The 19,072-nt window shown below is 29.2% G+C and overlaps 1 long non-coding RNA gene across 1 annotated transcript; it reads right to left on the bottom strand.

The window, feature by feature from the left end:
- Positions 1–10,436: 10,436 nt before the first annotated feature.
- Positions 10,437–11,239, bottom strand: LOC127286262 (uncharacterized). The gene is made up of 2 exons (XR_007843717.1): positions 10,933–11,239; positions 10,437–10,604 (listed from the first exon to the last, which is right to left on the bottom strand). It is a non-coding gene; the product is annotated as an uncharacterized LOC127286262 (long non-coding RNA).
- Positions 11,240–19,072: the final 7,833 nt, after the last annotated feature.

The following is a 19,072-nucleotide window of genomic DNA, read 5'->3' on the forward strand; positions in this document are numbered from 1 at the left end:
AGTACTTTAACAATAGTTTTAAAGGTATATAAGATCAACATACCGTCTCTCATGATATACGTGTAAAACAGCAAAAAAAAACATAATAGTTTGTAGAAAATTTCTGTTAAGTTTGGAAATTATATTGCAATCCCTCCTTGAACAATAGATCCCTAGGTCCTTTGTTGGAGGATTAAAATTTTAACCCGAGTTTTATTGCTTAAAAAATTTGTAATTTTAATAACTCAACTTTAAAAAATATATATTCAGATCCGTTAATATTTCCAGATTATGAATATCTAAAATTTATCATAAAATAATTACATTTAAAAAAGTTATAATTTATCTCGTATACCTTAAGTTTGATAAAAAAAATAGACATCATTTTTGAATTTAGCTGACAAAGGAAATATCATATGCATAATAATGTATGAAAATAATATAAATCCATGAAAAACAAATATAATATTGAAATAAATATAAAGTTTTAGTTTAAACATATTGAAAAAGCTAGTCGCTTTTCACTTTTATGAGGGTATTAACGGTAACTCGACCCTTTTCGCAGGTAAATTTCCCAGTTCCATTTCAGTACCAAAATGCACCAAATTAGTACTGAGTTGGTACTGAGATCTCAGTTCCAATTTCCCAGTACCGATCCAGTACCACCCTTCCGGTAGGGAGGTGTTTTGCTTCGTTTTGGAGATATTAATTTTCAAAATTTTTTATTAAAAAAGGTTATTTCAAAGACTTGAAATTAGACAGTTAATTTCAAGTCTTTTAATTAACATTTTTAAATAAAAAATTTTGAAAATTAATATCTCCAAAACGAAGTAAAACACCTTCGTGAGATTTTAATGAAAGGTAAAGAATATTATTAAAAATCTATGTGCATAACTTCAATTCTTTCGGAGCACCAATAAAAAAAGTTATAAGTTATAAGTAAATAAAAATTTTGAAATTACTTCAAGAAATTTTTTTTCAAAATCATATATTATACAAAAAAAATTAATTTTTGTAATAATTCTTTCGTTCCTGTGTGGAGAATAGAATGATTTATGTTTTTGGTAAGTTCCAACATATAATTTTTAATAGTAATATGGTTTTTTACCTCACCAACAGTGGATATTAATTTAACGAGGTTTCTTTCGAATTTTCTATTTCAAAAGCAAGCCAAAATTATTTAATTAAAAGGGAGAAAAAAATTGAAATGAGTACTGTATTAAGTTTAATAATATTGTGATTATTTTAAATTGATTCTGCAATTAGAAAATAGAAAGAAACCTCGTTAAATTAATATCCAACGTCGGTAAGGTAGGAAGGAATATTTTCCTAATAGCAAGCTAAAATTACCAACATTAATTTTTTTTTAATGCAGAGGTTAGAATAAGTAAGAATAATTGTTTTTTGTTTAAATGTACGTTTCTTTAATAAATTATCATTTATTTTTGCTTCTAATTTAATTTCCCATCGTTTCTGCATCCATTTAATTGCTTTTATTTCTTGATTAAAAGACCTACAAAAGTTGTCCGTTTCAGTGAGTTTACAAGCTTATATGAGCATTTCGGATACCGAAAAGTGCTGGTATCCGAGATTCTCGTGGATTCGTTTACCAGATATTGAGCTTGTAACCGGAATCCGCGGTTCTTTTATCTTTTTCTTTTTACTGGGCTCTTTATGTTTAGGCCATTTCCACTAATTTTTTAAAAGTGATCACAATGTTTAATGCATAAAAATTAGCTGTCTTTAATAACTTTCGACGTACAAATAAAAAAAATTTTCATAAACTTTCGATGTGTTAATTATTCTATGACTATTTTAAAAATGTAGAAAATGGGGAGTTGTTACTAACATCATATTTAACAGTTTTTTATCCTAATACGCGCTCTATATTTTTATTTCCCATTATTTATAAATAATTATAATTTTTTATGCAATTTAAATATTGTTCTTTACCCAGTAAAAAAAAGAATTGTGAGTAAGCGAAAAGACTTGATGGTAACTTAAGCTGAATTCGGTTTGGCAAAAAAACCGAATTGGAGCGTTACGGTGAATTATTTTTTTCTTACCGTGAATTATTTTCTCTTCAACATTTGATTTGACGTTTGTTTATTGGAGTTTGCATCATAAATGAATAGAATAAATGTTTCGAAGTGGAAAAAAACCGGTAAAACATTATGTAATTATACATGTTACAGTTTATAAAATATTCGAAAAATATCAAAATATAAATTACACGTGAAATTTTACGTGTAAATTTTTGAAAAATATCAAAGTATATATTACACGTGTAATTTTCTGAAAAATATTTGAAAAATATCAAAGTATATATTACACGTGTAATTTTTTGAAAAATATTGGAAAAATATCAAAGTATAAATTACACGTGTAATTACACGTGTAGATTAGGCAACATGAAATTACACGTGTAATTTTTTTGAAAATAATTTTCAAATTTCAAGTATAAATTACACGTGTAATTTTTTGAAAAATATTCGAAAAATATCAAAGTATTAAATTACACGTGTAATTTTTTGAAACATATTCGAAAAATAACAAAGTATAATTACACGTGTAATTACACGTGTAATTTTTTGAAAAATAACAAAGTATAAATTACACGTGTAATTTTTTTCTAATTTTTAACAGAGATTTCCACTCTTCCTCCACGTGTATATACATGTGTTTTCAAGACTTAATTTTTTAAAGATATTTTTCCACATTCTCCACGTGTATATACACGTGTATATACCCGTGGAGGTATGGTCAAAATATCTTTTATTAAAATTGAGTCACGAGTACACGTGTATATACACGTGGAGAATATGGAAAAATATCTAAAAAAATTAAGTCATGATAACACATGTAAATACACATGTATATACACGTGGAGATATAGTCGAAATATCTTTCATTAAATAAAAAAACATGAAGATAACGATCACTCCGAGTCAAGGCGAACAAAAGAAAACAAAACTATTTCTTTTTACGTTTCAGCAGCACCGCTGCCCTCTTCAGAAACTACAAGATTTTTATTAATAAATAATTAAAATTTTACATATATAATTTTAAAAAAGTACAGTAAAAAGGTTTTTACCAATAAAAAAGAAAATTTTCTTCAAGTAATTCATTTGAAGATGAAATAATTGGAGAGGAATAGACGTCTGTACGATAGACAGTCTATCTAAACACTGAGTAGAAGCACGTGGCTTGACAATTATATAATGAGGGGGTCAACGGACCGTCAGTAAACAAAAATACAAATATATATATATACAAGTAAGAGAACTGTCAGTGCACACTGAAACAGGTGGCTAAACAGACTTCTTATCGTTGAGGAAATAAATGTAACTATTATTGAGATTTTGGGTGTCTTCCATTTTGTTAATTGGTTTCTTTTGCAAATTAATATGAATCATCTCGGATATCAAACGTTTGTTATAATCAATTTCTCTATCAAGTATTTGGTAGTTGTCCCATTCGAAATCATGGTTAAATGAATTTTTGTGAGAAGCAATAACATTATTCTTGGATATTCTATGTTCATTAATACGAACACCAACCATCCTTTTTGACTGGCCAACATAAGAAGCAGAGCAATTTTTGCAATTAATTTTGTAAATAGTATTAGTGTTCTCAGATTTTTTATTTTTATCTTTCCCTTTAATAATGAGTTCATGACTCATATTATTGTTATTAGTTGGGACAGCAATTACATTATAATTATTAAGATTTTTAGATGTTTTTTCAAATAAAAAAGGAACATAGGGTAAAAAGACTTTTGGTACTATCTTATAAATATCATATATAAATATAAATATATAAATATATATAAATATCAGTTTCTAGTGATATACGTAATAAATTAATCAAGAATCTTTACCATTACGATAATAATAATAATAATCCACGACATATTAATATTAAAGACCGAATTTTTTCTAAAAAACTTTGTGATGCTAAACTCTTTGTTAAAAACCATGATAACATTGTATTTACCACGGCTGATAAGGGAAATGTCACTGTAGCATTGGACAGAGTGGATTATATAAATAAACTTGAAAATTTACTAACTGACAAAAAAACATATAAGATTTTAAAGAGGAATCCTCTATCAAACTTAAAGACAAACACTTACAAACTACTTAAAAAATGGAATAATAATGGGTTTCTTAATAAAAAATATAGTAACATTGAACTGACACAAACTAATATGAGTCTATCAAGGATATATGGTTTACCAAAAATACATAAAAAAGATAACCCCCTCAGACCTGTCGTTTCAACTATTGGTTCACCAACCTACTTTTTTTCTAAACACCTTTTTCAATTACTTAATAAATCAATTAACAAACCTAAATCATATATCAAAAATAGTTATGATTTCATTGATAAAATTGAACAATTCATAATTCCTGATGACCACACAATGATTAGCTTGGACGTTGCATCATTATTTACTAATGTTGGTGCTGAACATGTACGTGATTGTATCATCAAACGTTATTCACTCATTTCACAAAATTTAAATATCCCTTTAGATTACTTACTTGATGCTTGTCAATTTCTTTTCGATAACACTTTTTTCAAATTCAATGATAAATATTACCAACAAACTTATGGCACCCCTATGGGTTCCTCTATATCAGGTTTATTTGCTGACATTGTCATGGAGGACCTTGAAACTTCATGCATGATGAAATTATCTTTCAAACCATTTTTCTTTTTTAGATACGTTGATGATATAATCACTTGCATTCCAAATGATAAAATTCATGAGATGGTACATATTTTTAATAGTTATGATGAAAGATTGCAATTTACGTTTGAAACTTCAATTAATAACTCTATAAATTTCCTGGATGTTCTTATTATTAAAGATAACAATAAATTAATTACTAACTGGTATAAAAAACCTACATTCTCTGGACGAACTATTAACTATGAATCCAAACATCCTTTTTCTCAAAAAATTGCCATAATATACAACCTCGTTGACAGAGCTATAAAGTTGTCGAATAAAAAATTTCACCCACAAAACATTGAATTTATTACAAAAACATTAATTAATAACAATTATCCTTTGGATTTTATTAATAAACACGTTAAAAAACGTATTTGTTTTATAGAATCTAATTTACGAAATAAAAAAACTGATATTTATAAGATAGTACCAAAAGTCTTTTTACCCTATGTTCCTTTTTTATTTGAAAAAACATCTAAAAATCTTAATAATTATAATGTAATTGCTGTCCCAACTAATAACAATAATATGAGTCATGAACTCATTATTAAAGGGAAAGATAAAAATAAAAAATCTGAGAACACTAATACTATTTACAAAATTAATTGCAAAAATTGCTCTGCTTCTTATGTTGGCCAGTCAAAAAGGATGGTTGGTGTTCGTATTAATGAACATAGAATATCCAAGAATAATGTTATTGCTTCTCACAAAAATTCATTTAACCATGATTTCGAATGGGACAACTACCAAATACTTGATAGAGAAATTGATTATAACAAACGTTTGATATCCGAGATGATTCATATTAATTTGCAAAAGAAACCAATTAACAAAATGGAAGACACCCAAAATCTCAATAATAGTTACATTTATTTCCTCAACGATAAGAAGTCTGTTTAGCCACCTGTTTCAGTGTGCACTGACAGTTCTCTTACTTGTATATATATATATTTGTATTTTTGTTTACTGACGGTCCGTTGACCCCCTCATTATATAATTGTCAAGCCACGTGCTTCTACTCAGTGTTTAGATAGACTGTCTATCGTACAGACGTCTATTCCTCTCCAATTATTTCATCTTCAAATGAATTACTTGAAGAAAATTTTCTTTTTTATTGGTAAAAACCTTTTTACTGTACTTTTTTAAAATTATATATGTAAAATTTTAATTATTTATTAATAAAAATCTTGTAGTTTCTGAAGAGGGCAGCGGTGCTGCTGAAACGTAAAAAGAAATAGTTTTGTTTTCTTTTGTTCGCCTTGACTCGGAGTGATCGTTATCTTCATGTTTTTTTATTTAATATCGACCGAGTGATAAAATCATTTTATTTATTTATCTTTCATTAAAATTGAGTCCCCAGTACACGTGTATATACACGTGGAGAATATGGCAAAATATCTTTAAAAAAAATTAAGTCCTGATAACACATGTAAATACACGTGTATATACACGTGGAGATATAGTCGAAATATCTTTCATTAAAATTGAGTCACGAGTACACGTGTATATATACGTGGAGAATATGGAAAATATCTTTTAAAAAATTAAGTCATGATAACACATGTAAATACACGTGTATATACACGTGGAGGTATAGTCGAAATATCTTTTATTAAAATTAAGTCCCCAATACATGTATATATACACGTGGAGAATATGGAAAAATATCTGTAAAAAAATTAAGTCCTAAATACACATGTATATACACGTGGAGATATAGTCGAAATATCTTTCATTAAAATTGAGTCCCCAGTACACGTGTATATACCCGTGGAGGTATTGTCAAAGTATCTTTTATTATAATTTAGTCACGAGTACACGTGTATATACACGTGGAGAATATGGAAAAATATCTAAAAAAAATTAATTCTTGAAAACACATGTATATACACGTGGAGGTATGGTCGAAATATAAGTTAAAAAATAAATTCCCGAATACACGTGTATATACACGCGGAGAATATGGAAAAATATCTTTAAAAAAATTATGTCATGAAAACACATGTATATACACGTGGAGGAAGAGTGGAAATCTCTGTTAAAAAATTAAGTCCCAAATACACGTGTATCTCCACGTAGAGAGTCTGGCAAAATATCTTTAAAAGTAATAATGCCCCTATACACGTGTATATCCACGTGTATATCCATGTCCAAATCGATACGTGTAAAAACACGTGTAAATACACGTGTATTTACACGTGTAATTACACGTGTAAATTTTCAATAGGGATATATTTCGATGCCATGTGAGAACACGAGTCCACACGTTTTTTTTATTTAATAAAAATGATTTGAATTGTTGTCTGGTTAAATACACATTTCTGATTTAAAGAAAACTATATGGAAATTTTGGACTTTCCAAAAAGTGAATTCGAGAAAATTAGTGAACGACTCGTAGTCTAATTGAGGTAAGAAATTTTTTACTATTTTATGTCGTAATTTTTTTAGAATACCTAAATATTGTTTAAAATTTGGGAACATTTAAGCATATTTAAATCAAAAACAAAATTTATTCTTTTCACACAGAAAAAATTATTATTTTATTCAAATAATGAATTACTTGCTCAAATAAATATGTACTTGAAACAAATAATTTTTATATGAATCTAATGAATTGAATTTAATGTAATAACTTCCGTACTTTAAACAAATTTAATTAACGCAAATAAATTCCTTTTTTAGTGCATGAACTTTTAATCAGTTTTATAAATGTTTTATTTTTTTAAGACGTCATGTCACAATGAATTAAATTTATTTTTAAAATCTTTTTAATTTAATTTATTTTCTTAATTTGAATGTGTAAGAGTAGTAAATTCTTAGGTGGTTTTATTGTGTTTACTATATTTTGCATTTTTTTGAACCTTTAATTCTTTATTGAATTTTAGTTTCTTTGATTTATATAAATAGATAAGTTATCTATTTCGAGTTAAATAATTAATATTATGCTTTTTTCAGTCCAAAATGTCTGCAGCACTTGTAAAACCAACTCGTTCAAAGCGAACTATGTTTCAAGATAATTGGATGAAATTAGTTGATCAAAATGGTACACTCATTTCAAAATGGACAAAGAAGGATTCATCGGATCAGTATTATTGTATTTGCATAATTTGTAACAGCTTGAGATTTAATATCGAGAAAGGATTCGATCGATTAAGACAACATGCAAAATCAGAGAAACATATTTCAAACTTGAGTAAATTAGATTCTGGTCAACTTTTATTGAGAATTTCTTCGAAACCAACTGAAACATTTCCATTTTCAATTCCTGAAGTTAACAATAACCATGGGGTTAAGGAAGTTTCTGTTTACAATTCAAAAGAAGGCGAAATAAGGGCAGAACTTCTATGGTGCATTGAAAATGCTGTTTCACATAACTCAGTTACTTCATGTTCTGTCAAGAAGGAACTCTTTAATGAAATGTTTCCTGGTGGAGTTCCAGAGAACTTTACACTGTCTCCCAGTAAGGCTCAGTATATTATCACAGAAGCTCTAGGGCCTTACTTCAAGGATCTTTTTTTAAAAGATTTAGAATCCGAGAACGTCTTATTTTGACTCCTTTTCGATGACACGAGCAATGTCAAAAGTAAGAAAGAAATGCAGATTCGAATTCGATTTTGGTCTCATACAGAAAATTTAGTTATGTGTGGACATCTACAGACATTTTTTATCGGCTCTGCAACTGGTCAAATTCTGTTTTTTCACATTTCGAAGCTTGAATGTGAATGGAGATTACTCCAACTGGACGAAAAAAATCATATTCTCCCTTAAAAAGAACGAAAGAACTTACTGGCATCGCATCTTCAGTCTCTCAAATGACATTAATGAGTTTCCTCGAAAATACTTACTCAAGACAAAAGTAGAATGACCGAAAGGACTCTTAACGGAAAGTTATTTATTATCCATGGCCTAAAAAGATTTGACAAAATGGTTCACAAAGTACCTATTACACCAGATTTGGTTAGGCTCGCTCAGGGTGTTCACTCATCGTATGACTTCTTTTTAGAGAAGTAAAGACTGATAGAAAGAGAAGAATCTTTGTGTTATATCTCGATCTAAGGCTTGGTTTTTAAAGAAATAATTTATTTAATTACTTGAGAGGAGTGTGCTGATTTATCAGGCTGGTAAGACCTGATATTTTATTATATTCTCATCATAATGAGAAGGTATTACATTTGGGCGATTTTGAGTCTTCTCTAATTCCAGTGAATCTCGACGTTTTGAGACTTTCTGATGCCGAAAAAATGGGTCTTAAAATAATGTTTGTCTGTATGTATCTCTGTATGTATGTATGTATGTATGTCTGTAGACAAATTTTGTCCGACGATAACTCGAACAAATTTTAATGAATCGACTTCAAATTTGGTATACACTTTAAGTGTACCAAAATCTCGCCTTACTTCGTTGGCCAGATGATTTCGTCAAAAATCAACAACATTATTCAAATTTTGAGTTTTTGAAAATTTCAAAAATTCGCATTTTTCAAAAAAAATTTTTCAATTTTTTTTTAGAAAAATACGAGTAAAAAAAAACACTTTGTTCCTCTGACAATTTTTAATAGCGATTAAAACAAAAAAGTTGTACCTATTTTAAAAAAAAAAGACAAAAACGGATGAAAAATGGGTAAAATGCATAGCAAAATTACTTTATTTTGAAAAAATTTGAGGAACTATGTATTATCTTTGTTTAAACCACTTTAAATTAACACAAATAACAGTAACTTACTCATAATATTTCGGTTTTTTTTTTAATTTTTAATTAAAAATTAATTTTTTACATTCTCATCATAATTTGAAGGTATTACATTTGGGCGATTTTGAGCCTTGTCTAATTCCAGTGAATCTCGACGTTTTGAGACTTTCTGATGCCGAAAAAATAGGTCTTAAAATAATGTTTGTCTGTATGTATCTCAATAATATTTTATTTGTTTTAAATCATCAGATTTGTACAAAGAGGTTTAGCTTTACATTTATCTATTACAAAGTTATTCAATTATAATTCTTCGCAATATTTTGGTTTTATATTAATTCTTATCGAGGCGTTACATCGGTGTTTAAAACTTCTGCTACAAACGATACTATTTTTTTAACATTGATTTTATTTAATGTGTTTAATACATCCATCCAATCATCTCTTATCTCACTCGAATCCGATTTCTCGCTTATATTCCATCTGTTCAAAGAAAATCTCGCACAATCTACCAGAACATGATACAACAGGTCATCAAATTCATAAAGCCTCTGACAGCAAAAGTCACAATAACAATTTAGACTAAATTTAAAAGATCTCCCTCCATTTTAATTATTGGTTGAAATTTATTAATTAATCTCAGCTGAGCAATTAGTTTACCCTGTCTTAGAGGGATGCCTGTCAAGAAAAGATACTTCTGCGGACCTTTTGTCAAACCAGTCACCAAATGCGGGTAATGAGGGAGGGAGGAGGAGTCTTGAGCTCTCCTTACGTCCATCTCTCTACTTTTTTCTATATATTTATTAATCCATTTTTGTTTATTTTCTTTTATAGAGTGCACTGTAAGGTTTTCCCACTCCCCCTCCGCTCCAATTTCAATAAAAAAGTTCCTGACCTGCCTTGCCCAATTAAATGGGATATCGATCATTCATCATGTTCAGAACTTTTTCAATCCAATTAAGGGGGGAACACCAGTTGTAACTCAAAAAATAATGCTTTTTTCAAGAATATTTTCCAAAAGAACAATGAATCTTTTTAAAGAATACTATTTATTAGTTAAAAGTACATGTAAAAAGCTGTAATTTAAAAGAAAAAAAAAATTTTTTTAACAAAAACTTTTGGAGATATGAGCCATTGAAGTGGCGTCTTAAGAAAAAAGGCGAATTGCGGTGACCAGCATTCTGCAAGTATACTTCGTCTGAAATACAAAAATGAAATTGATTTACATTTATTATAAGATTATCTAGTTCGTGATCGAAGGATTTAAAAAAAAAAAAAAATTTGACAAAATGGCGACCTGTCAAAGTCAAAAGTATGATTTTCGTTAAAAAAATACGGTCGATTTTCAGCTATATAAAAAAAAGTTTTGATTAAAAAAAAAAATCCTTCGATCACGAACTAGACTTATATGTGTAAATGAAGCACACTAAATTTTAAATAAATCGGTTTAATGGTATTCGAGTAATCGTGGTCACCGACTTGGAAAATGTCATTTTGAGAAAAACGCATTAAAAGTTTCAACTTACTTTTTTTTGTTCAGAAGAAATTTTGTTTCTAAGTTACAAAGAGTCATCGATTCCTGGACCATATAATAACTCTTCCGCAGTGGTTGCCGTTTCTAAATCATAGGAAAAGGCCATCTGTCGTTAGGGTCAGGTATGGCTGGCCACCTTGTATGAAGCCACGGGACGCGCCGCTGCAGTGTTCTGTATATCTCATTTATTTTTCACCGGATCAACTTTGAAATTTACAGACACATTTCTAAATATGTATACTTTAAGAAAATGCACCAAAAAAAAAATCGATATTTCGAAAGTTACAACTGGTGTTCCCCCCTTAAGTATAAGCTTAAAAACTTCACATGACAGATGATTTTGTCCTGTTTCTAACCTAACTGCATAGCCAGGTGTGTTAATGGGAACATTTAAGATTCTCTTAAAAAAATTTGTTTGTATTTTTTCAATATTATTAAGATATCTCAAACTCCAAATCATGACAGCATAAAGAGGAACACTGAAAACAAGACTCTTGTACAGACGTGTGATTGGATCTAATGAATCCAATTTCATTCCCGAGATCAAGGAGATTGTCGAGTTCACGGCCAAATTAGACTTCTTGACAATCTCTTTAGTTGCATTTAGAAAAAGCGAAGATTGTGAAAACATTACTCCCAAATACACATAATTTTTAACTATTTCAACTTCGCTGTTTCCATATTTAAAATTCGATAATTTCTTATTATGACAATGCCCTCCTCTCCTAAAAATAACAATCTTCGTTTTTTTCAAGTTAACTTCAAGGTCATTCAGTTTGCAATATTCCTCCAGGCACAAAAGTATCTTTCTCATAACCACCAAGGAGTCAGCAGGAATAGCTATATCGTCAGCATATGCTAAAAGAACAATCTCGGTTAAATGATCAATCCAAACACCTCTTATTCCTTTGGACTTAAGAAATTTCTCGAAATCTGCAATAAAAAGTGAAAACATTATCGGACTCAAGACCTCTCCCTGCATGACTCCTTTCCTGATATCGATTGGCTCCGAGATCCCACTTTTCAGTTTGACCGAAACATTAGCTTTACTATAAAACTCTTTCATAATATTAACAAACTTTTTACCACATCCCATTGCATATAATTTATTTAATAACAAACTGTGATTCAAAGACGGGAATGCCGATTTAAAGTATATTAAAAGTACAAATAATTTTCTACCATCCATGCTCAGACTATTTTGAATTAGTGCATTTAATGTAAAGATATGATCAACACAACCCATCTTTTTTCTAAAGCCAGCCTGCCATTCCGGTCACACTTGGCTTCAAGTAGATTTAGGTTTTGCAAAAATGGTGACGAAATCGGGAAGTGGCATGTTATTCTTCTTTATTTAAAGGTTTAAAAAACGTAAAGACCAAAATCTTAGCTGATCCTTTTCTCAAGTTATTGTCAAATTAAAATTTTTTTAACGAAATTTATATAAGATAATAAGAGAATAATTATTGCACATTAGTTTAAGGGGTTAGGGGTAGTCAGAGGCACGAAAAAATGAGAATTTTCAGTATTTTTTTTTGCTATTAAATAATTTTATTTTACAAAAGTAGTAATATGGTATTATTAAACAATGTTTTGACTTGAAGTCACGAAAATTTAAAAAAAAAAAAATTTTTATTTCCGAAGTTACAGCTGTTTGTGTTAACCCAGTTCCAAAAAAAGGTCCTTGCGGTGACAATCATAAGTCCTTGGAGATTAATCAGAAATCAATCGGATAAAAAAAATTAGTTTTATAAATAAATAATCCTGGGCCTGATCGAAGGATTTTTTTTTTTCAAAAATTAACAAAATGGCGGCCTCAGGAAATTTTTGTCTAGATTTTTGGGAAAAAATCAACAGTTAATTGGTCTTAAAAAATCGAAATTTTTCAAAAAAAAAAAATCCTTCGATCAGGCCCGAGTTTATTATGTATTCTAAAAGCTGTATAAATTTCATTAAAATCGACTGAGCGGTTTTCGAGTTATAGTTGTCACCAGTTCAAAAAACATAGTTTTGAGAAAAACGCGTTTAGTTTCACACTAGATTTACGTACAAAAAAACGAATTATTAAATTACTTACACCGAGTCATCTATTCCTGGGCCATATTAATTTAGGTACTACTATATATACCCAAGTCTAAGTTCATCGATGACAATAGAACCCTAAAAGCCGATTTCTTGCAGCTGACACTAGCTGCAAGCGCTCCCGAGCGCTTTAAAAGGCCCGAGCTCTCTTTGTTATTTGTCGAATAACTTAAAAACGAATTATCGGATTAACTTGAAATTTTCAGAGATTATTTTTAAGATATTTTACTTAACGAAAATGCAAAAAAAAAAAATTTGATTTTTTGAAAATTCTGACTACCCCTAACCCCTTAATTAAAAAATTTAATGTTTTAGTAACAATTAACTATCTTAAAAATAACAACGAAGATATTTTTCTTAAGGGTATGTCCAACATGTGAAATGTAAACAAACATAAAATGTAAACAAACCATGCACATTTTTTCGCAGTTCTCATTTGCGTAGAAAATAAAAATTTGTCGTTTTCTTTATGAAAACGGTAAATTAATGTATTAAAGTTGGTTACTATACTTTATTTAACTAATTATATGAAAAAATAAGTACAATTATAATGAAATGAAAAGTGCACTGAATTAGCGATTTTTTGAAGGTTTCGAAAAAAAAACCATTTGAGTATATCTGAGGCACGGACGTTGAGCGCCTAGGTGGGAGAAGAATGTTGAGCCATTGGACGGTCACATCTTGGAAAGGGTAAAATTCTGAAATTTTACCCCTTCTCTCACTTTCTCCCACCTAGGTCCTCAACGTCCGTGCCTCAGATATACTCGAATGCCTAAATTTTTCGTAACCTTGAAAAAATTCATATTTCAGTGTACTTTTTATTTCATTATAATTATACTTATTTGTTCACATAATTAGTTCAATAAAGTATAGTTACCTAGTCTAATATTTAAATTTACCATTTTCACAAAGAAAACGAAAAATTTTTATTTTCTACCCAAATGAGAAGTGCGAAAAAAATGAGAAAATTGCTAATTCAGTGAACTTTTCATTTTATTATAATTATACTTATTTGTTCAGAAAAGTTGTTAAAAGAAGTATAGTAACCTAATACAATATATCAATTTACTATTTTCACAAAGAAAGTTACAAATTTTTATTTTCTATTCAAATGAGAACTGCGAAAAAACTGTTCAAAATCTAAACAAATCATACCCATTTTTTCGCAGTTCTCATTTGAATAGAAAATAAAAATTTGTAACTTTCTTTGTGAAAATGGTAAATTGATATATTGTATTAGGTTACTATACTTCTTTTAACAACTTTTCTGAACAAATAAGTATAATTATAATAAAATGAAAAGTACACTGAATTAGCAATTTTCTCATTTTTTTCGCACTTCTCATTTGGGTAGAAAATAAAAATTTTTCGTTTTCTTTGTGAAAATGGTAAATTTATATATTAGACTAGGTAACTATACTTTATTGAACTAATTATGTGAACAAATAAGTATAAATATAATGAAATGAAAAGTACAATGAAATAACAATTTTCTCAAGGTTACGAAAAATTTAGGCATTCGAGTATATCTGAGGCACGGACGTTGAGTGCCTAGGTGGGAGAAAGTGAGAGAAGGGGTAAAATTTCAGAATTTTACCCTTTCCCAGATGTGACCGTCCAATGGCTCAACATTCTTTTCCCACCTAGGCTCTCAACGTCCGTGCCTCAGATATACTCAAATGGTTTTTTTTTCGAAACCTTCAAAAAATCGCTAATTCAGTGCACTTTTCATTTCATTATAATTGTACTTATTTTTTCATATAATTAGTTAAATAAAGTATAGTAACCAACTTTAATACATTAATTTACCATTTTCATAAAGAAAACGACAAATTTTTATTTTCTACTCAAATGAGAACTGCGAAAAAATGTGCATGGTTTGTTTACATTTCATGTTTGTTTACATTTCACATGTTGGACTTGCCCTTAATTATTTTAGTTTTAATTAACAAATTTAACACATTGGAATCATCGACAATTTTCTCAAAGGTGTTTTGAAGAGAACTCGATTACTGCTTTTTTGAATCGAATTAAATAGGTAGGATCGTCAATCAAATTAATTTTGTAACGCTCCCAAAACTTTAAAAATTCTCGGTGAATTGATTCACCAGCCTGTTCTGACCACAAACCTAAACCACGATTTCCTAGAAAACTCAAACTTTCTTGAATGTGTGATACTGCGACATGGATTTTTAAAGTTTCGGTAGCTTCCGTACCTCTAAGCACACTTGGCTTCAAGTAGATTTAGGTTTTGCAAAAACATCACACATTCAAGAAAGTTTGAGTTTTTTAGGAAATCGTGGTTTAGGTTTGTGGTCAGAACAGGCTGGTGAATCAATTCACCGAGAATTTTTAAAGTTTTGGGAGCGTTACAAAATTAATTTGATTGACGATCCTACCTATTTAATTCGATTCAAAAAAGCAGTAATCGAGTTCTCTTCAAAACACCTTTGAGAAAATTGTGGATGATTCCAATGTGTTAAATTTGTTAATTAAAACTAAAATAATTAAGAAAAATATCTTCGTTGTTATTTTTAAGATACACGGAGAGAAATAGATGGTAAGAATTTATTATCTTAAGATGGTAAAAAGTAGATGTTATCCGGTACTATCATTATGCTACTCGGTACTATCAAAGATGTTACAAAAAGTATGGTTATGTTACCCACTACAATCAAGACGTTACTCCGTACAATCTGGATTGTTACTGATAGAATCTAGATTGCTGTCCGTATATGTAAGATCAAATATGGTACCTGGTACTATCTAGATAGTACCCCGTACCATCTATTTCTCTCCGTGTAGTTAATTGTTACTAAAACATTAAATTTTTTAATAATAGATAAGAGTTACATCCTTCCATAGTTTATTTAGTGTTTGTATAATATATGATCTTGGGAAGGTAAATTTGAATAAAATTCAAAAGTGTGTCGTTAAATTGGCGACGTTTCGTTGGCTAAGGTTTGCCAACCTCATCAGGCTAGAGATTTTTTATTAAAACATATAGATTACACTTCAATTTTTATAAAGGTCCGACAGTGCTTATTTTTATGTAAGTTATCAACAATGACATACCTAAATTAGTTAGAACATATGCTAACACGTCAAAATAAATTAAACATTGTCAAAATTATAAAAAGTTAAAAAATAAAATATAAAAACTAAAAAAAAAACTAAAAAAATCGTTCCACACTTATAGAAATAAAATTTTATATATACGGAAGTCATATTAGACGGACAGTTCACTGTCAACTGAAAAGAAATTAGAATTTATTGAAATTATAGAGTCAAGATAATATATTTGTAAATAAAAGAGAAGTCAATGAGCTGAAATGTAAACATCGTTTGAAATGAGAGACAAGTTCTTTCTCATGGACACGAGACCATGTGTCTAAGTAAAGGAAAGAATGTTTTGTTTAAGGTGAAAATATCTTCCTTCCTGTTAATAGTAGAACGATTTGCTTTTATATGAAGCATTTCAGATATTCGTCTTTTTATAAAATTAGGTTCATTATCCAACCTTAGCCAACGAAACGTCGCACAGTGTGCCTTTTTCTGAAAATGTGTTCAAAACCTAATATCTCTTGAAGGAATTAACGAAATTGAATGGTTCTGGGACGAAAATAAAGCTTAATAAATAGAGAATACAGGAAAAATATACAGAAACAAGGTTAACAAATTTTAAGGTTAGGAATCAGCGTCTAAAGTCAAAAATTTCATCAAAAAAATCACAAATCTTAGTCTGTAAACCAGAAAAATGAATCAAATTATGTAATATTACTCATTTAGAAGGTTTTTGAGTCGATAATCACGAATCTGAAGTCCGATTTTAATAATTCAAAATGGCCGACCCAATATGGCCGACCAAAAATGCAAAAAAATTTAACTCATTGTATTTGAATGACACTGAGTACATAGGGGTTTTTGGGGACTCTGATTACGAATCTGATGTCCGATTTTCAAAATCCAAAATGGCTGACCCAATATGGCCGACCAAAAATGCAAAATGTTATTGGATTTAAATAAAACTTGGCATTCAGGGGTTTTTGGGGACGCTGATTACGAATCTGATGTCCGATTTTTAAAATTCAAAATGGCCGATCCAATATGGCCGACCAAAAATGCAAAATGTTATTAGATTTAAATAAAACTTGGTACCCTGGGGTTTTTGGGAACGCTGATTACAAATCTGATGTCCGATTTTCAAAATTCAAAATGGCCGACCCAATATGGCTGACCAAAAATGCAAAAAGTTATTGGATTTAAATAAAACTTGGTACCTGGATGTTTTTGGGGTCGCTGATGACGAATCTGATCTCCAAGTTATATAAAATCAAAAAACAAAGCGAAAATATATCAAATTAAAAAATGAAATAAAATTTTTGAAATTTATCAAATTAACTAGTATGTTCGCTTTTAATATAGGGATGATTATAGTTTGCATTGAACTAAAATTTATTCAAAAACTCCTTTTGTTAACTTATTTATTTTTTTATCAATAAAAAGTAAAATTTCTTCGTTGTACATTTAACGATTTTTAACAGTGAATAATGAACTTCTTTTAAAAATTAGTAATTATCTTATCAATTATAAAACTAGGAAGTAAATTCAACGCAATGTTTAATCTTTTTTTAATTTTAAGTCAAATAGTATTCAGCTTTCTTCATCTGACGTGCTTTCTTCACTGGAAGAACTCTCATCTATTTCCTCGGGTTCATTACCATTTACTCTAAAACATTATTTGTGATTACTCAACAGAATTTATATAATTGATTATTTATTATACTGTATTTTATATTGTATATAATAATTTTAAAATGAAATTTGTAAAGGAAAATTTTATGAATATGAAAAATTTATAATTAATTTTGTTTTTGTAAATAGTATGTTAGTAATTCTAATATTTATTTCTAAATACTAACTCTTGTGTAATGAAGTCTTTCATATCCTGTGCAATTCTCTTTTTCTTGTTCTCTTTCTTTATTCTCTTTGAAACTAAAAGCAATGAAATTTTTGGGTCGCTCATGTGTATTGCACGATTAAAAACATCTAAGAGACGAGATGATCTATTAACTTGACGTGCATGAGATTTCATGTTTTTCCTGTAAAATTTGTGCCATGACTCGCTAGCATCTTCAGAATAATAAGCCATTGGTAATGGAAATTTTCGAGCTATTTGACATCCATGTCGCAATAGTTTGTGTAAAGAAGGATTCATTCGTGTCCAAGGATACAGTTCGTAATGTAACCAATAAATTTTCCAGGAATATTTTTCTAATAAATCTAAATCTAAGGTCATTTTGCATTTGAACAAAGATAGAATAGTTGAAATGCTTTTGATAAACGTTTTGTTTAGTCCCAAACAATCAGCAAATTTTTCAGCTTGATCAAAACATTTTCTTGCCAAGTTCCCTGTATTAGTTGTACAATGGCCCTGCAGAACTTGGTCAACTCTTATTCCAAAAGAATCATACAAACGTTTCTGTATCATAATTTTTTGAGTGTTAAATTTGTCTAGAAATATATAATATTTATATTCAGGTTATAATTAGTAAATAGTTGATCATTAAATTAAATTAATAAAATCTTCTGTAATTTTGAAAAAATTTGAAAAATAGGTAAAATAATGAAATTTTATTACACGGAGAGAAAAATCTGCCTTTTATAGTATAGAAAGGTTTACATTTAATGCACAGAAATTTTCTATGCTATATAGGCATGAAATTTGAGTAATTATAGTACAATCGTATGTCTTTTTAGCATGAAACTTGTCTATGCTAATAAAGTTTGTCATATAGCCTCTTATTACATACTTATTATACTTTTAATCCAACGGCGCCATGCGAAGATCGCACATAACATCATCCTACTATGTTTGCATAAGTTCTATGCTTTTTCGGGGATAGACTCTTGCAACTGGCGATTAGGCCACGCCCACCTTTACTTAATTGGAACTGCCCTAATCGCCAGTTGCAAGAGTCTATCCCCGAAAAAGCATAGAACTTATGCAAACATAGTAGGATGATGTTATGTGCGATCTTCGCATGGCG

Source organism: Leptopilina boulardi, unplaced genomic scaffold, assembly GCF_019393585.1.
Source record: "Leptopilina boulardi isolate dan_hultmark-lab unplaced genomic scaffold, ZJU_Lbou_2.1 LbouV2_351, whole genome shotgun sequence".
NCBI lineage: Eukaryota > Metazoa > Arthropoda > Insecta > Hymenoptera > Figitidae > Leptopilina > Leptopilina boulardi.